This window comes from Cetorhinus maximus, chromosome 11 (genome assembly GCF_964194155.1).
Source record: "Cetorhinus maximus chromosome 11, sCetMax3.hap1.1, whole genome shotgun sequence".
Lineage (NCBI taxonomy): Eukaryota > Metazoa > Chordata > Chondrichthyes > Lamniformes > Cetorhinidae > Cetorhinus > Cetorhinus maximus.
The window spans coordinates 79,386,495-79,406,975 of NC_135889.1; the positions used below are offsets into that span (position 1 = coordinate 79,386,495).

The 20,481-nt window shown below is 38.3% G+C and overlaps 1 protein-coding gene and 1 long non-coding RNA gene across 4 annotated transcripts in view; one reads left to right on the forward strand and one right to left on the reverse strand.

Annotated features, from left to right (window-relative positions):
- Positions 1-4,931: 4,931 nt before the first annotated feature.
- LOC144686708 (uncharacterized) lies at positions 4,932-10,893 on the reverse strand. Its single transcript, XR_013577976.1, has 3 exons — positions 10,797-10,893; positions 6,518-6,687; positions 4,932-6,373 (listed from the first exon to the last, which is right to left on the reverse strand). It is a non-coding gene; the product is annotated as an uncharacterized LOC144686708 (long non-coding RNA).
- An 18-nt stretch (positions 10,894-10,911) lies between these two features.
- fign (fidgetin) overlaps positions 10,912-20,481 on the forward strand; it is a 48,465-nt gene continuing 38,895 nt past the window's right edge. Inside the window, exon 1 of one of the 3 annotated variants that reach the window (XM_078552296.1) lies at positions 10,912-11,046. The gene's annotated coding sequence lies outside the window, so the exon portion shown is untranslated. Of the gene's footprint in view, positions 11,047-11,451; positions 11,785-20,481 lie in introns of those variants that run through there. The other 2 variants (XM_078552297.1, XM_078552298.1) reach the window with 2 other exon arrangements.

Below are 20,481 nucleotides of genomic sequence, written 5' to 3' on the forward strand. Positions count from 1 at the left end.
CATCAATCCATTCTAGTTTCTTCCCCCACATCTTTGTGACCTCTGTGTCCCGTTTAACAGCCATTGAGTTTGATGTGCCAACTTCATGTCTCTGAGATTCTCTCTCCTCTTTGTGCCTTCAGGATCCCTAAGGGAGCTGGAAAATTTAGAGTAGGAAGTAGAAATATTTATGATGAGATTACAGATATTCAGTGATGTCTATTAGAGCCATTTCCAAAAATATTGTATATATGCAGAAAAATGTCTTCAATGTTTTACAAACCGGCCCACCATTTGTCGTTTTTGTAAAACATTGAAGACATTTTACCATTTCTTTCTCACCCAGTGGTACAACTCTCCTCACAACTCGTTTTATTACAGATATTTTCCTTTTGTCTCCCAGCCCAAAGATATGACTTGTGCAGGGGATCACAGAATGGCGACAGCACAGAAAGAGGCCATTCAGCCCATTGTGTTCATGACGATTCTCTGCAAGAGCCAGTTAGTTCAAATCCCCTGCAAAACCCAAGATCCCAAATGCCTGTTTAACCACTTTCTCAACCTGCTGTGCCACCTTCAAGAATATACATATACCTCCAGCTGTCTTTGTGCCTGCCCCTCTATAGAATTACACCTTTTATTTGTTTCCCCATTCTTCCCAACAAAATGTATCACTGCACACTTCTCTGCATTAAATTTCATCAGCCACATGTGGCCCATTCCACCACCCTGTCAATGTCCTCTTGGAGTCTATCACTACCCTCCTCACACTTCACAATATATCCAAGTTTTCTGTCACCTTCAAATTTTGAAATTACACCCTGCACACCTAAGTCTATGTCATTAATATAGGTCAGGAAAAGCAGTATTCCTAATATGGCCACTGGGAAATCCCACTGTATGCCTTCCTCCAGTCCGATAAACAACCGTTCACCATGACTCACTTGCTGCATTTTGCGTGGGAGGTGGCAGACGACTCGCCTGCCTGCTGGAAGCCAACTCGCTCCGTGCAAGCCCGCCCCGCAGCCATAATACACTGCAGGCGGGCTAAACTGGCTCACAGTGGGGAGGAAGTCCTGCCCTCAGGAGCTGCCTGCCAATTGGATTGGCCAGCATCTCCAGCAGTTCTGGCAGCACCAAGAGCTCAGTAGTGGGCACTGCCAGGACTGCAACCAATCTCAAAAAGAAGGCCCAATGGATCCCAAAGTGACGTCAATCCGGAGTATTGGTGAGGAATTTGGCCAGCTTAGGGAGGGGGGCGGGCGAGTGGAATTTGGAGAGCAGGCAGGCAGGTAGAAAGGGAGGGAGTGTGCATAGAACACTCCCCGAAGATAGTGCCCCCCCCCTTGCTTCCCGCCCTTTTAAAATCTTTTTTTTAAAAATGCGGGCTGCCCACTCCTGCCCCCCTGCCCACGCCAGCCGTTTTATAGTGTGGGCAGCGTATTATTGGGACCAATTGGCTTGTTAACAAGCTCAATTGACTCGCAATTATTTATCTACATATGGTGGATGGGATTTCGGCACCCGCCCACCTACCATGTTATGGAGGTGAGCTCAGGGTTGGGTGGGAAGGTGGTGGTCTGGGCACCCACCCTATTTTACGTGCGTCCCCCACCCCCGCTGAAAACACACCTGGTGGGAGCACATAAAATCTAGTCGTCTATTTGTTGTCGCTCAGCCCACTTTACATCCATGCTGCCATTGTCCTTTTTATTCCATGGGCTTCAACTTTGCTGGTAAGCCTGTCATGTGACACTTAATCAAACACCTTTTTTAAATCCATGTGTATCATATCAACCACATTAGCATCATCAGCCATCTGTTACCTTATCAAAAAAACTCAATCAAATTAGTTAAACATGACTTACTTTTGACAATTCCATGCTGACTTTCCTCAATTAATCCAAATTTGTCCAAGTGAGTGTTAATTTTGTCCGGGATTATTATTTCTAAAAGCTTTCCCACTACTGAGGTTAAACAGCTGTTTAGTCATTCCATCTTTGTCCCGTTTTTTTCTGAACAAGGGATAATCTAAGGAGAATTGGAAGATTTTGGCCAATATCTCCATCTTTTCCACCCTTACTTCCCTCAGCAACCTGGTATGCATTTCATCTGGCCCTCCAAGTGACTTGTCAATTTTAATTACTACCAGCCTATCTAATACACCCTCATTAACAATTTTTAGCCCATTCAGTGTCTCAACTACCTCCTTTTTGACTCTGATTTCAGCAGCATCTTCTTCCTTGGTAAAGACAGATGCAAAGTACTTATTTAATAATTCAGCCATGCCCTGTGCCTCCATGCACAAATCCCCTTTTTGGTCCCTAACTGATCTAACCCTCCTTACTAACTTGTTGACATATTTTGCCTATAGAGGACTTTTGGATTCCCTTTTATGTTAACTGCCATTGTCTTCTCATACTCTCTTTGTGTCTCATGTTCTTTTTTGCCTCCCTTCTAAATTTTTTATATTCAGCTTGGTTCTTATTTGTATTATCAACTTGATATCTGTCATATTCAGCTTTTTTCTATTTCATGTTACTCTACATCTCTTTTGTCATCCAGGGAACTCTAGCTTTGCTTGTCCTATCTTTCTCCCTCGTGGGAATGTACCTCAACTATACCTGAACTATTTCCCCTTTAAGGGCAGTCTATTGTTCGGTTACGGTTTTGCCTGCCAGTCTTTCATTTCAATTTTCCAAAGTCAGGTCTATTCTCAACCCACTGAAATTGGCCCTCCAGCAGTTAAAATTTTTTACTCTAGATTGCTCCTTGTCCTTTTCCATGGTTAACCTCAACCTTATGATGCAATGATCATTCTTCCCTCAATGTTCTCCTTCTGACACTTTATCTACTTGACCCATCTCATTTCTCAGGACCAAATCCAGCAATTCTCCTTTCTCATTGGCCCAGAAACACACTCTTCTCCTGAACACATTTCAAACACCCTTTCCCCTCCCTGCCCTTTGCACTATTAATATCACAGTTTAAACTAGGATAATTAAAGTCCTGCATTATAACTACTCTACAGGTTTTGCACCTCAGTGTAATTCCCTGGAAAATTTGCTCTCTTTTCCACTAGCTAGTGGTCTTTAGAATACAACTAGCAATGTTACCTCTCTTGTTTCTTAACTTTCACCAAATAGGTTCTGTTCTTGACTTCTCGAGGACACCCTTTCTCACCAGCACTGTAATATTCTCCTTAATTGATGCTGCTACCCCTCCTCCATTTTTTTCTTCCCTATCTTTCTGAAAACCTTGTATTCAGGAACATTTAGTGGCCCTTTTTGGAGCCAGGCCTCCATTATTGCCACAACGTCATATTCCCAGTTGTACAGATGCTGACACCTTCTGGCACCTTAGTTAAGTGGTCATCTTTCATGTGTAAATCTTAGCAGAAAATAGTGGGTGAACTACTCATGCTTTTCTGTGTATAGCTGGTTCGCTGTTTTTCTGATATGTACTAGCTGCATGCAAGGCTCTTTCTGGTGATGGCAGGGCCATGTAAAATTTGTCTTTATAATCTAAACATGAGAAGTGGGGAGGGGATTGAAAATAATGCATCACCAAACAACACTTTCTCCACCTGATCTCCATACTTAGACACTTGTAGCATAGACCACTGGTAGCATTTAGGAGCAGGAGATATGGCAGATTTTGTCTTGCATTGCTGAGAGCAATTTTACCATTTCTCTCCAGCCCTGCCGTTACCTCCCTTACTAAGGCCAAATAATTCAGCACAGATCAAAGATCAGATCTGGAATGATTGAGGTCTACGTAGTGACATGCTACAGTTCCCCATTGAGACTTTGACAAATCCCCTTTTCTTTAATGACAGCTATAAAATACTTTGGTGCAGTGACATAATATTTTTGTAATATGTTTGGTAGATATAACTAAAATGTATCTGTGAAATGTTTTTACAATCTATTGATACTTTGATTATTGCAGTTTAAATGTTTAATCTTGCATGCCCATATATGGAGCAAAAACTGACATGCAAATAATTTCTCATGGATAAAAAAAATAGAATGAAAGAATTTATCTTCACCCTTTATTTTTTTAAAAAATAAACCAAATAAAGAAGCAGTCTAGTTAATCTGAGTGCAAAAATGTTGCTACAATTTTGAAAGGATCAATTATTCCAATTTTAGTATGTATAATACATCATAATGGCAATACTGGGCTTTGCTGTGTTAAGTTGCCCCAGGCTTACCACACTGCAACTTTACAACTATTTCAGAAGAGCATTCTCCAATGTACCATGAGATGTTCCATTCTTCTGAGTGTTGGGATTAGGCTTCTTTGGGTTAAGGCAACCACATCAGGCGTTGAACTTGAGTTAGGCTTGTACTGAGGTCTCAGGTTCACTGGAGACTGCCCTAATGTAATTCAGCTATGACTGCCTCTACCACAGCTACTAAAGACAACAGTCTTACAACGGTACTCCCTGAACTGCAGTTGGCCCAGGACATCAGTAGTGAAAACATCATAAAATCCAAAGTACATGTTTTTCGGTCTAAAGCCCATACTAATTGTTAATCAAGTTTTGTAACATTGCAATGGTACCAAATTATTCTGGTACATAACTAATCCCCTTATACTTAAAGGACTTTGAAATAGACACCAATATACTTCTACCCCGGATTTTACAGCAAGTGACTGATATTAGTGTCTGTGCAAGTACAGTCCCATGTGTTTGTGCTGAAAATTACTTCTTTAGCTTCAAATGTGATACACACTCTACTCCATAACAGTTGACCCGAGTACAGTAAGATAAATACAATATTTGAACAGTATAAATCCTATTGTTTAAGCAAGGTGAACTGACCTTTCTATCTTTTATGACATATTTATACATTTTTACAATGTTACGTTTGAAATGAAATTCCCAGCTGATAACATTTTGAATTCTTTAAGAATGACCAGGAGCACACATTTTCTGTTTGTTCATACTTTATTGCACAAACACCACTGAGAATTCCACAAAATGCTATTTGATCTCCAAAGGTTTGTTAAATGATTGCAGATGACTGCAGTACCTAAAAACCACTCACAAAGAATTGGATCATTATTACTGTTCATGGTTACCCACTGATATAAATTTTCCAAATGAATGAATTATGTATTTCATGTTTTCTGTTATCAGGCTCGATGTTCTCATTTTAAAATTTGTCTAGCTCCTATAGCACTGCAATAACTAGGCCATTTAAGCACTAATTATGCTTCCACTCTTTCTTAAAATGACTAAATCAGCATCTGTTCTATAATTATCATTAGTGAATGTGTATAGGTGCCATGTACCATGTAAGAAATGACTAAGTAGGAATATTTTAAATATGAAGGTCAATAAAAGTGTACCAGTATAATGTTAATGTAATCTTTAAACATTCTTAAGCTCTGATTGAAACATAAATGGATTGAGTTTAAATGCAAGAGGCTATTTTTATGAAGGTATGTTAGATTTCTGTTTGTTCAGTATTTGATTTTTAAGACATAATATATCAAACAACAATAACTAAGTAATGAAACCGCAATTTATGCTGTATTAATGTCACATGTATTACATATTATTGCCTGCAATAAAAACACAATGTTCAATTCTGATAATTCTTTTGATTCTTCAAGTTCAGGTGAAAATTTGTAAAATGTCTGTAAGGTTCTGTAGTTTGACATCTGGGTTTATTTTTAGAATAATTTCAGCAACAATCAAGCAATGTAATTAGTTAGAGTGCAAGTAACCGTATTGTGTAATGGCTATTTTTTCTTCACTAATAATGGGTTCTAGCTGAAAATTGATGCTACATTCTTGATAAAGAGTGAAGTTTAATGTGATCATAATATTTTAATAAAACCTAGTATGGAGAAGATATTGCTTCTGATTGATTGAAAGCTGATGTATTCCTCACTTTCATATAAATATGACAAAATATGGATAAAGTAGAACCTTTTGGCAATATAGATACTGTGTGTGCCACAAAGATTAGCCAAGGATTTAGTAGCTAAACTCCTATTTTGAATTTTGGGAAAAGATGCGTGTCAAGCGATGTTCAAAAATCTGTATTTAATTTTTTTTTTTTAATTCTTTCACAGGACGTGGGCATCGCTGGCCAGGCCAGCATTTATTGCCCATCCCTAATCTCCCTTGAGAAAGTGGTGGTGAGCTGCCTCCTTTAACCGGTGCAGTTCATATGGTGTAGGTACACCCACAGTACTGTTAGGGAAGGAGTTCCATGGTCTTGACCCAGCGATAGTAAAGGAATGGCGATAGAGATAGGTGTGTGTGGAGGGGAACTTTCAGGTAGAGGTGTTCCCATGCATCTGCTGCTCTTGTCTTCTAGGTGGATGAGGTCATGGGTTTGGAAGGTGCTGTTGAAGGAGCCCTGTTGAGTTGCTGCAGTGCAATATAAAATCATAACGATAACAATACAAAAACAAAAGCCTGTAAATTACTGAACAGGGAACAGGGTAGGATGCACTGTCATATACAAAGCAGTTAACATTAACTTTTGTTTTGTAAGTGCCAACCATGACTTACTTGGTAGCACTTTTGCCTCTGAGTCACAAGATTCTGAGTTCAAGTCCCACTCTAGGGCTTGAGCACAAAAGTCAAAGCTGACATTTCAGTACAGTACTAAAGGAATGCTGCACTGTTGGATTGTGGTGTTTCAGATGAGACATCTGACTGCTTGGGTGGATCCCATGAAGCTATTTTGAAGAAAAGCAGGAGAGTTATTCCCAGTGTCTAGGCCAATATTCATCTCTGAATCGACATCACAAAACAGATGATCTGATCACTGACACATTGCACTTTCTGGGAGTTTGCTGCGTACAAATTGGCTGCTGTGTTTCTTACATTACAACAGTGACTAAATTTCAAAAGTACTTCATTGGCTGTAAAGTGCTTTGAGTCATGAAAAGTGCTTTGTAGATGCAAGTCTTTCTTTCTTTCATGCAATACCTGAGATATGATCACTGTGGTTTTACTAATGTGATGGCATTTTTTTCTAGATCCACAAAGATCCTCATCAATATGCTAAAGCCATAGATCACAGCAGAGGGCTTTGTTAGGTGTCTCTCTTACACTGCTAATATAAGTATCTACATTAACTCCCCAGTGTTGAAGTTATTGTGGCTCCTTTTGGCACACCAGGTTTCCTAGACCATTGGTGAGTTAGCTCACCCAACAACATTTGCTTGTGGAAATCTCATAATATAAGCTGCCATTCTAATGACACTACCAGTTAAATTTTAATAAAGTATAATTTGATTAGTTGAGGGGAAAAAAGAGATCCATTTAGGTTGACAACACTTTTTTATTAAGGTGATCATGAAAGCAAGAATGATGAAAGGATTGCTAAAGGCAGAGAAAAGTGGACAAGTTCATAAATATAATTAGAAATTTAAAAATAGAAAATAAACACAAAACAGATGAGGTAAGAAATATTGCAAAACATAAAACAAATGATAGGGAAAAATGGGAAGGGGCAAAGTGAAGAGAGCAAATAGAAAAGAACAGGAAAACCCAGATAACATTTTATTTAGTATTTTTAAAGTGTGTACTTCATTAATGTTACATTAATATTTCTGTAATAGAACCATTCCTAACATTATAGTAACCTTTCTACAGTGATGTTATACAATTCTTCAACCTGATTTTGAAGTGTGAGGAAAGCAGTTTTAAGTGAAAAGAAAGCAGAAAATGCTGAAAATATTCAGCAAGCTAATCAGCATCTCTAGTGAGGAAAGACAAGTTGTGACCTTTGGATGTGTATTATTGAGAAGATAAAAAGAAGGAATTGGGGGAGTGGAGTAAATCGTGGAGAGTGGGGGAGACAACCAACAGATAGGGCAATATCAGAGAGGGTGTTAATGTGTTAAATGACTTGTAAATTGCTTTATAGAAAATGGTCAGGTGATATAAAAGTAAGATACTGCAGATAAACAGGATTTTAAATTCCTCTCCCAGCAATAATGGGACAGTATTGAACTTCTATAGCAATGTTAAGATTAGCGCTCCTAGTCACCTTGGCATCGTATTTTCCAGGACGTTCTGCTGGGTGGTCAAAGCATCCAACTGGGTCAAGTAGGAGCTTCATTAATACAAATTGGTAACTGATGATATGTACAGGACTTTGATGCAATTTAACTATCCATTTGGTAGAGTATCCACCATGGATGCCTGCTCAGTAAACCTTGGCAAAACAGCAGAAGAGGCCTTTCTAAATAAATGTGAAATTATTTTTTGTGAGGCCAGGAGGAGTGAGAGTGCTTCCTCATCTGCATAATAGCAATGTGGGTCACTGTCACTCTGGCTGGACTCTCCCTCCCCTAAAGATCACAACACCCTTCCCCTACACCTGCCAACCAATCTCTTAACCTGCCAGGTTAGTCTCCAAGATTGCCCAGGTGTTATTATATTACTACATAATATGATTATAGCCCAGAGCTGTTGAGGTGCAACAGGAGGTCCATTTTTCATCAGTAAACTGCCACATACATATTAACGAGTCTTGGCTCTCAATATGGCTCAGATCTCTCTCTGGAACTGTCAGGTAGCTAGCTGGCCCCTTCTGCTGTGTTAAAATCTACCCTGTAGAAAGAACAAAGGAACATGAAAATAGTGGGGTGCGGGTGGGTAAAAAGACAAAGCGTTAGAAGAATGCAGAGTGTCCAGCAACATATGAGATGCTGTTTGTGCAGCTCCCCCTCTCCCATTCTAGTTCTGATCTCCATCTTTGGCCTTTCACATTGTTCCAATGAAGCTCAATGCAAAGTTCAAGAACAGTGCCTCATCCTACTGTTAGGCATTCTGCAATCTCCTGGTCTTAATGCTGACTTTACTATCCTCAGAGCTTTGCCCCATCCTTCATTTTCTTCACATCAGTGTGTGCTTGAATATAGGAGGATCTGTCAATATGGAGGAGAAGGAAAGGCATCCTCCGTCAGAGCACAGTGGTGCTGGCCCACATCATTATGTTTCCTTTCTTACAATTGGTGGGCTCAACATTTTGTTTTTAATGTATTTAAATGTCACATCTGCTGCATTTATAGGCCCTTGTTTCAGTTTCTTTATTTCCCAGGCTTTTCTTCTATATGGATCTTTCCTTTGTCTTTTCATCTTCCTCTGTTATTTGAACATTCTTTTGTCCATTCTCTCTCCATCCCCTGACTCTTTTACTTTCTATTTTTGAAAATACCAAAATGGTTATGTATTTCTTAGCCTTCAGTCTGAGGAAAGGTACACACCCGGAATGTTATAACTGCTTTTACTCTTTACAGATGAGCTTTGAACTGCTGCGGATTTTTTTTTTCAGCTTTCCATAATTTGCAGCTTTCCTTTTCACTTTAAAGTGGCCTTGCCCTGGGAGTACAAAAGTTGATTATTTAAATGTTACATTTTAAATAAAACTTTACTTATCACAGTGCAAGGGCAAACATTTCTCGGTACTTTCATGAAATAAATAGCGCATCCTTTGTGATGCAATATTTATACAGCTCATGAACTGAACTGGAAATACACCTATGAATTTAATGCCTGTGTTGCTCAATCTGGTCCGTTGATTAATGTTCTATTATATGTACATTATACTATTAACTGAAGGGTATCTTATAAGGAACAATTACGGTTGCAATTTCAGCCTAGCAGTAGTCCAGCTGGACTTTAATTGCACAGTTGATAATGGATTTGTATGTTTTATTTTTGAATTACTAAGGGCTTGCTTCATTTTCCCTACAAATTTCTTGGTAAATTTTATAGGCATATCCTGCCATTGTTGTCACTTAAAAAAATAATCTTTAGAAAGCCATTATAGTTTAAAATCTTATAAATAACTTGTTGATTTGTAAATAGAAAATGCTAGAAATACATTATTTTCAACAGCATTTTCTGTTCTTATTTCAGATTTCAAGTTTTAACAATTTTCTTCTTAATCTCCATAGTTAAGATTTAATATGATAACTTGTACTACAAGCACTATGGTAATGATCCATTGGAGAATAACTGCGGATATTTTCAATTTCTGGGCTGAACGGTGATAATTAACAGCATAGTGTTTATAGAAGCATATTTTTGTTATTTGTTAGTGTTTGACTCTCCAGTTGACCTTCACTGTGGTGTTATTTCATTTTGCTTTTCATCATTTCATCAACCTTCATTTTGTACAGAAAAACGCTGGAAATACTCAGCAGGTCAGGCAGCATCTGTGAAGAGAGAGAAACAGAGCTAACGTTTCAGGTCAATAACCTTTCATCAATTTTGAGTATTTCCGCTTCCAGCATATCCAATATTTATTTCCAGCATCCACAGTATTTTTCTCTGTATTCATTTTACAACTATTACATTACGATGACAAGCGGGTGTTTCACAACTGTCAGTCAAAATAAGATTTAAGATATCTGCCACTAAAAATCTTACTTAATTGAACCGTGTTGACATGTTGGCACAATGCAAATTAGATGTACAGGGGAACATTATATTGGTCCCGTGATTAATTTATGTAAAATCGGTGCTTTTAAAAATGTGTTCATTCAGAGAAGTAGTAAGTGGAATATTTCCCGGGACGAGCACCAACATTAAACAGTGCATGTTCAACAAGGTGAAGAGTATGCTAAGTCATGCATTATATCCGAATGTGACTCTGAGATAGAAGTTCTGGATTCAAGCCCCACCCCAGGATTTGAGCATAAACTGAGCTGATACTCCAGTGCAGGAGAGAGAAGGAGTTTGCATTCGAGACGTGGCAACAATGGAATCTTGTTAGGAAGCAGTGACTCTCCCGTAGTTTATCAGAGTAAAATGCTGGATGAATGAATACCCTGTTGTTTCACTCCTGATGTCTTGTTTGAAATTGCCTCTCCGGCTCTGACGCATGCGTGTCCCTCTCCTCGGCCGAGGCAGCTGTTTTGGGTCCGAATTCCAACATGGCAGTCCTCCGAGCGCACTGGTTTGAAAACTTGGAATGATTTCAAATCCTTGTCACCCTCACTTAACCCGAGCTCCCGTTTACCAGTAAAACACGGGGTCGATGTTTCGAACTTCCGCGGCGACCCGCTGAGCAATCCCAGGTAAGGACTTGATTTCGCCCTGGTTGGCAGCAACATTTCCATCTGAATCCCGTAAAATCGAAGCGATCGCAGGGAGATTAGGGCATGGAAGAGAGAGAGAGAGAGAGGGAGGGAGAGAGAGAGAGAGAAAAACCCGCGCCTGACTTCCCCAGTGATCACTTGCATTCTCTGTGCCCTGCACTATAGACTGTGCAAAACAAAGGGAGACTGGGACTTTTCCTTAAAGTAAACGGGTTAATTGCAGTAGTGAGAATTCAGGAGTTCACCACACCACCAACCTCCCCCCCACACACACCCACCCTCCCCTCCCATGTGCATATTCTCTCCCCATTGGAGCTGAGTAGAGTTATTCTGCTGTCGAGTCGGGCAGCAGTGAAGAGGGGGTGGGGGGGAGGTGGAGAGAGCGCTTTGCAGCTTGGCTTTGCCAGGGAAACAACTTCTGAGCAAAACAGGAGTGTAAATAAAGGCAGATCTCCTTTACTTGGCGTGGTACATGCTCGTGATTTTTTATTTAAAAAGGCACCCAAGTGTCCAGAGCCGAGGCTGAAGCTGCGTTGTAACTGTTGGGAGCTGAAGAGATAACCACATCATCTATTTTCAGGCTGCAAAGGAAGCATGGTGGGCGTATTGTGCTGTGGAACAGAGGAGAGACAGAGCGAGATGTATAATCTAATGGTATATACAGTACAGTGATCCTATTACTGTCCTCCCCGGAGCTTCTTGTTAGTTTCCATGGAAGTGAGTGAAATTGACAGCGACTTGGATTCGTGATCATGTGCTTGTATTTTATGTGTGTGTGTGTGGTGCGCTCTCTGTCTCTCCTCTCGTCTCTCAGATCCCTTTTTGTTGATGTCGCTTTCCCCCCTAATTATATGCATGTAGGTTAAATGAATACCTGAGAAAGGGCCCACGTTTCAGCAGTGAAATTTGATAGCCAAGAAGGGGAGGGGGGGTGTGGGGGGGGGGGGGAAGTGGCTCATGAAAACCCAACCGTCGGAATTCTGAATGTGAATCCAATTGTGCGGTTGCAAGAAATGATCAGTAGCGCGAGTGTTTATGGTATGTTTCTGTTGTTGTTACATTTTGTCCTTTTGCAAAGCATCTGAGAGCGGAAGCCTCTTTCACCTTTTAAAGATGTTTAATGTGCACGATTCATAATTTGGAGCTTTAGAGATTCTCCCGATCTCATGCTAGAGCTGTAATATATATTCATAGCGGATTTGGCAGTGCTGTGCACAGGATGCGGTGGAGAGGCTATCGCGTTTATAAATTTTAAATCGGGGGCACTACAAGTGATGAGAGCTGGTATTTGACGGGAATGCGATTTTTGCGCTTGGTATTCATTAGTACGAAATTCACAGCGAGCGGCCGGCAGAAAACAGCAGGTTAGGGTTAGCCAACGGTTGCCTGTACTTAACAATCATATGATTTAGGATTTATTTTAATACGTCTGCGCCATTTATTCAAAAAGCTATTGCCAACAACACTTGAAAGCATCAATCAATTGCAGTTTATGAAACGGGTTGTGAGCTGAGTCGGGCGCTTCTTTCCAAGGATTTGATGTGAATTTGGATGTCATTTAATTGCAATGCGTGGATACAGATGTGTACACAGCCAGAGCAAACCCAGAGTGGTTTGAGTTAGACAAGGGAAATAAAATGTTCCGCCAATTAATTGCTGGAAAGTCAGAAATTGAAGATAGTAATAAAGATCTTACGCTGTTAGATATGTGTAGTGAGATCTAATTTAAACGCTTAGTTTGTTTTAACGAGACATTTATAGGAATCCTTCCAATCAATAGCACGCCACTTAATGTTGATATGAAAGACTTCTGTGTTCGTGGCTCTCTGTCGAAATAAGACTAAAAACTTCCTAATTTCACTCGATCCACGAACGTGTGAAGACACTATGTCAGGGTCATTTTTTTTGTCTCGAGGTGGTCAATGAATGGAAGTCCTTCAGTTGCATCACGTAAACACCAGTGAAATATACTTCCACATATTGATGATGACAGTTGCCTACCCCACCCGACCCCCTTCCACATCCAGGACCGTGAGTCCTCGTATCCACATGCAAAACGTAGCATTTAAATCAGTATGCGGAAAGGTGCTGGGAACTTTGCTAAAGTATTTTGCATGCGAGCGAATTGCCGAGGTGCAAATATTTGAAAACATCCTTGCACTCAGGAGTGTAGACCACATACCAGCTGCATACATGGCAGAATTATTTAGGTTCCTATGTGTTTAAGCAACTAAATATAACGTATAATTAACAAATAATTCATTTCAGAAAGGGGCTAAAATGAGCACAAATATGGAGCAATTCCTGGTTACCTAAGTTTGAATTTATGAAAATGCCACCATCAGTAAGACATTGCACCTTGAAGAACACTGAACACATTGTTTGTGCATCTTTATGTGGAACAGAATTAATTAAGAACTTGCATTTGTAGAAAAGTATAAACAGTTGGCCACACTTGTAACCTTCACTGCAGCTTCAAATGTAATTATTTTGAACTTTGTTAAGGAATTGATTTTTTGGTGTTTGTATTTGATTGTTTATTAGTTAAGCAGTAAATGTAATGAATATTTGCGTAGGTATGCGCATATGCATTTGCTCTGTACTAGTTACAAGCATAATGCATTTTACAGTATCTGTAAGGAGTGCTGGAGTAAAATACCATCAACCTCAGCTTGTCAGCTGTAAGCAAATATGTTAAGTGTTGTGTTTGTGCTTTAGATTAGAAAGAAGAGACCCAGGGGAGCTAGCATCATGCAAATATAACAAATCCCATTTCTAATATGCATGATGTTCACCCTTCCAGCAGCTGGATATGTTTTCTTGTGTTATTTTTGTGAGTGCTGACAATTTTTGTACAGATCTAGGTTGGGCTACATTATAAAGTGAAACCAGCTGTCTGTCGCTGCTCTGAGGGATGTGCTTGCTCTGCTGCGAAGATGAAGGACCACAAATCCTTGACACACTTCCCTGACATGATCAACATTCAGCTGCTGAGATTGTCTGCTTGGTCAATTTTTTTTTGTTCTGACTGACAGCATGCAGCACAAACAAATTAAAGGAAAAAGTTTGAGCGCAAATGCAATGCTTTCCTTTTTTTCTCCTTCTGTGGAATCTCTGTGATTCTGTTTGAAGCATCAGCACCGGCTCCTCAAAGTACATTTCACCAATGAAATATTCACTCTAGTAAGGGAGAAGGAAACTGAAAGAATGTTTCTTTCCAAATAATTAAGGCAGCAGCGTTGTGAAATAATATGGTAGGAAGACACAGAATTTTGTACGTTGCCTGTTAGTTGCTTACTTTACAATTTAAAAAAGATCAATTCGTGGCAGAAAGTGGGGTCTGGATTGTTGGTGTGCAAATTGGGAATTGGCTAGAACAGCCAGTCCCCAATGGAAAAAAAGGAGGTTTAGTGGTAATGCTTTTAATCTGGACTTGTAGAGGATTCATGAGCATCCATAGATTTACACTAGTAATTATCATATCCCAAGTGGCACAGGAAGGCATTTGCCTAAAAACTGATGTCTTCATTACAGTGTTTACATTTTAATTAAACAGATTACAGTTTCTGGTGTATGCAAAGTTGCAGTGTGGATGAGATAAACTTTTCAGCAAAATAAAAATCTAACTTCAGTTATAACTTTTTAACATAAATATAAAACAGTGGGACTAAAGAGATATTAACTTTGGAAACATTTTTAAGTTCTTGAACACAAGCAGCATGATTTTCAGATTGTATTGTTTATGTTCCAATATTCTGCAGAGTTCCCTTTTTTGCTGTCCATTGAATGCTTTATACATCCAGGCCCTGAAGCATTGTATGGCCATATACTTGGCAGTGTGCCAGACATTGACTGCAGGAGCCTTGGTACCTGAGAGCTTATCAGTTCCCTGCTCTGTAAAAATGTGATGAAAATGTTGGTAAACTGCCATGAAGGTTTAGGGAATGTCAGAAAAAGGTCCATGTAATCAGATTCTAACTCCAGCCTGAGACACCCTGCACTGGAAATAACTGCCTATTGACCAGAAGTGTGCTGGTGGAAAGTCTGCTTGCTGACCAGTGCATTAGTAAATCAACGATTTGTTGCGGTGACCACAGATTACTTTGGTAACAGGGCCACTATTTACATGAATACCATATACAATACTAACTTTTTTAATGAAATATGGAAACATATGTAAAAGAATTGCAAAATAAATCTGATGCCACAGTGAAATAATGGGGAAATTACCTACATAGTCAAATGCTAAGCCAGAACTGTTTATGGCCACAATGATTCACTTCTGTATCAACAAAATGTGAATTAATTTGGTCCAAAAACATCAAAGTAGCAAATTCCTATCTATTCAAATTAATTGCACGGCTGCTAGGATCCTTTACTTTCCTTAAACCCCGACAGTGATCCACAGATAAAGTTCAAAGTATGTTCAAATTCTGGACCCTGTATTTTATTTCCAGCTGAAGTGATTTCAGTTCAAGGTTACACTGTTATTGCATGATCATTTTTTTTCTTCCAGTTCCTTTGCCATGTTCAATAACAAAAGCATTTAGGAATTTTATTGTCCGTCTGTTTTTAGAAACAAATTTGTCACTCCAGTATTTCATTACAAAAATTTGTTCTCTTTTAAAATTCATTGTTTTGCTGTCCGTGACAATAATGGGTGTTTAATTACTCAATAAGAGATTCCATTTTTACTGCAGGCTAGACAAACGGTATTGATTTTTTACTTTGCTGCAATATGAAACTGAAAAACACAATTACAATTCTTTGCGTTGTGAAGTGCATAAGTCCTGGCGAAAATCAGACCTTCTAATTACAGGAATCTACCAGCTGAGACTGTAAAAACATTTATTTGCAATACTTTTTTGTGTGCATATTCACAAATGTTTTGTGAAAATATTTGGCAATGATGGTTTTCCTACAGTTGTATTTACCTTAAATTATTGATGTGATCCTTACCAAATTTGGCTAAAATTCCATAGTTCAAAGTTGCTCTGCAATGTAAATTCTTAAAAAAAATATACTTTAATAGCTTTTATATTTTGATGATACCGCAACCGTAATTATACTGAACACTATTTCACCACAGTTAGCTCAAGAATGACAGCGTGGAGGTTTATGTTATTTCTTCCCCCTGATTTCTCACTAATTTTCTCCATTCTACTCCTCTCTGGAAAGCATTGACTTTTTGTGGGAGTGTGCATACGCAGGCAGCAGTTACCCTCCAGTACACTACCAAGGTGGTTGTTATTAACATAGACTTGACAATATGTGTTGATAGGCTTTTCAACATCCACATGTGCACCCACTTTCAACAGGAGTCACTGGATCAGGAGTATGAACCATGGCTGTTTTATTCCCTCCCTAACCCTGAGGTGCTGTAGCCAATATAATGCTTTAGCACCTTTGATGGAGAATTAATTTAGCATAGAGTAGCATTGAACCCAGGATCATCCGGATTGGTCTGGTTGCTGCTCACTGAATTGACTTATTAAATAATCAGGGAAGTTTCTTAATCTTTATTGTTTATTTTGCTTAAATTTAATTTTAATAACAAGTGACAGAATGATTTTTGCTCTGAAAGTTTGGGAATGCAGAATAATAAAAGACAATTATAATTCAGAAACATGGTATAAATAGAAAGGACAGGAACAAAATTGAGTTAGTATATAAACCTGATATTATGTTAAATAAGTGCTTTTGGATCATGTACAGTTAAGTAGGGCAGAGCCCTGTGACTTTAAATTGTGTTCAAATTTTAGATTTGAAATATAGAAAGTGAACAGGCAATTTTAGCCATGAATAATTTCATCGCACATTTGTGTGGTGTAAAATTTAGATAGCAGGTTTAGTTTTACTTCGGTAGATTAGTAGCGTAAAGTGGAATGTTTTACTCAGGGTAAATAAAAGTGCTATGTGTTGTCAAATTCTCTTTAATCACTTATTGAATTAAGCAATTTTATGTTTTTTTGGTTTTGTTACAACTGTAAATGGAAAATGTCCTGGTGGCTAACGCTTTAGTACATAAAAGCAATAAGATTATGGGTAAAACAGCTTAATGGCAATACTTCTTTTCATGAAGGTGTGTCCCATCACTGTTACTTTTTAGTAACTTGAATACTGTTTGCCTCCAGATTGTCTATGTTCTTCTTGGTCATAGCATTCATTAGTTGTCTCGTTCACCTTTGTTCACAGCAGACTTGTGGAATGACCTCTTATTTGAGTGACTGTCGATAACAAATTGCAGCATCTTTGCCATTCAGACCAAGAGTACTGTGGCTGCTAAAGACTTCTTCAAACCAATAAATGGCTGTAACATCCACTTAATTTTTTAATTAAACTTTAAAGCTTGGAAACTTAATTACTATTTAATACTAGGCAATTAAAGTGTGTGGTCAGGGCTGTCTATATAAAACGCATCAATTTGAACCTGCCATTTGATTAATAGCCTTGCCGATGTAGAAAGTGCACCACAAAAGAGAGCTGCAATAGGGTCATATCTTTAATAGCTGTATAAAGTGCGTTTTAGCTGTTATTCTCTGCAACAATTGACTCAAAATAATATATTACATAGGTTCCATTATCTGCTTTATAAGCGCATGCAGTTTTGTTTTGAATTCAGATTAATTTTACACACTAATTTATTTTATGGTCAATATATGCAGAAAGGTGTAGAATTTTTATACTACAAAAGCTTTAATATATTCGAGGTAGTTATAAAAATCACTCGTTATAACTGTACACAGCACTGATTGGTTTCTTTGGACTGTTTATATTTAAATAACATTTTCCATTTGCTCCAATTCTACATGTATTTGCTTGTAATACTCATTGTTTTTACAAGATCAAAGTAAACTTACCGGTACCATCTTCATGACATTCTCTGTACTCTATGTAGATAATACGTCCGAAGCAGATGTGTTTCAAGTACAAAAACAGAAAATTAGACATTTTCATGTAAATAAGAAAGACAGCATGAATTAACAAATTACAAAACACAAAATCTGATAGGTTTTGCATTAGCACAATGGGCATTTTGAAGGATTCAAAGTTTGACATTATTTCATTTCTTCAAATAACTGTTTCTATTTTTTAACATTTATTTTCATTTTATTAGTCTAGTCATGTGACCATAATTACTAGTGAGTGAGAAAACTAAGATATTCTGAATTTAGCATTAACAAAGCATTAGCTGCATATTCACCATTATGATATTCATTAGCATACTGCAGGGTTCCATATTAATGCTGTAATTGGTAGGTGCTGTATGTGTTTTCCGTGGAAAGCATTACAAAGTCACCAGTAGTCACTAATAGAAGATCAAACTTGGCTGGTATGTTTTACCATTGCAGTAGACCTGGAATTTAGTTTGCACTATTTCAGTAGCCACTGTTTTAAATGTATCAGGTCCATACTCACAAGGACAGCTGCTTGTATTTCCCCTGCTCAACTGTCTGCGCACACTTTCATGAATAAAGGAGTCCAATTCTTAGATATTGTAATGAAGCATGGATTAAACTGCAGAATTTTAAAGCAAATTTTATTTGCTAAACTCCAGGAATAATTGGTTATTTTGAGTCTGTTATGACTTGTCATTTATTCAAGTGCAAATGTCGAGTTGTGACCCATCTGCTTTCCTCTTTACCATGGTGAGTTTAGGATTAGGGGACGACCCTCTTCTGTGTCATTGTAAGCAATGCTATTAATCACATCCAGTTTCTATACAGAAGATGCAGTCAAATCCTGTTACTCCTCTACTTCAGCAGCAGAAACCTTGATTCAGGTTTCAACAGAGTGTATGTTAGCCAATATTGACCTGTGTTTCTGTTTAAACTAGGGTGTTATGATATGATCTTTTCATTGCTACAATAATCACTTAAAACCAACCAACATATACATGATTGTGATATGGTGGCATTCCATTAGTCCTGCCATTTAGAGAAAATGGGACTGTTTATGCATGGGTGAAATGGTCTTGTCACAGGTGTCATAACCACTTTTGCTGCCAGTTTATCCTGATTAGCAGAATTATTAAGGTTTAATATTTTCACAATAAGGAATATAGATTGCAGTGAACACGTGAGGTTTATATAACCTAATCCTGTGTATCGGGGGGTGGGTAATGTGGTTGCATCCCCAGTTTGATTTATCTTTATTTTTTGTTCAGTCAGTGAAAGGTCACATCTGCATAAAATTAAGTTCAAACTATTCACCAGATGCAATTAATTGAGAATTTTAAACAGCAACATAAAATAGTTACCAGTAATTAATGAACATACTTAGCAGTCAACATAATCCAATGACCAGCACTGAAATGTGAGCTTCTACTTTATCAAAAAAGTTTGTGAAAGGGTTAACAGTGCTTAATTTAAAACATATGTAGCATTGAGGTGTAAAGTAAATTTTGAAACAAAAATTTCCAACTTTCATTGAAACTGCAATATGGAACGCTGATTTGCATAGTTATTGAACACTAGAATATTTTGTAATCAGAAGTTCAATTTTAAACGAGTGTTTGTATTCACAGCTAGAATTTTAATGTGTTGGAATGAATAGCTGCATTACAATCTAATAGTTGTATGGCAGAGGTGATGTGATTGCTTAGTGTGCCAATGTGATGTGCCATGGATGGGAAGGTAAATGGTTCATGTCTGCTGTTCATTACTGGACCAGTCCTGATCTTTGCTGGTTCACTGGGAAAAGCATTGAGTTGAGGCCAGAAGGTTTCCTGAGGGTGATAAAGGGAAAGCTGGGGAGTGAGTCCCCCTGATCACTCCTGCACACACTCCAATGGCCAGTTATGGAGCATGATTAACAAAAGCATTTAAATGGTTGACCTCCTTATTGGCTCAGCTGTGGATTCATGTGCGTTGTATGGGAAAAACTAAAAAATGATCAAGAGTTAAGGAGATGGAACAAAACATGTAACAATTGGTCCTTTTTATATCACATAGCCATTCCTAAACCATGTATCCTATTTTGGCCCAAGGATATTCTGTTCATGTAAAATGATGTGTACCAAAGTAAATTCTACCCTATGTGGCATTTATATTTTTTATGTTCTTTTAAATGCCACAGAATAACAAACGGTATTATAGAAGAAAAGAATGATACCCATAGCTCTGCACTTGGAAATCTAAGCTATTTTAGCCTTGATTCAGCTATTAATATGGTGCTGTTGGACTTCAACAAAAGTAAACACTGCAAGGGCAAGTGTTGCAGAGCATGGCTGTGATAGGATTTCTTTTGAGGGTTGGAAAGGTAAGAAGCTCACAGAAAATGCATTACAATCCGCCTGACATTGTTCATGTTGCATATTTTTATATACATCACAATGGTAGATCTGATTTATTTTCAGTAGCTTGTGTTTCTGCCTCGATTGCGTTCTAACATTTTCACTGTACCAAGGTCACC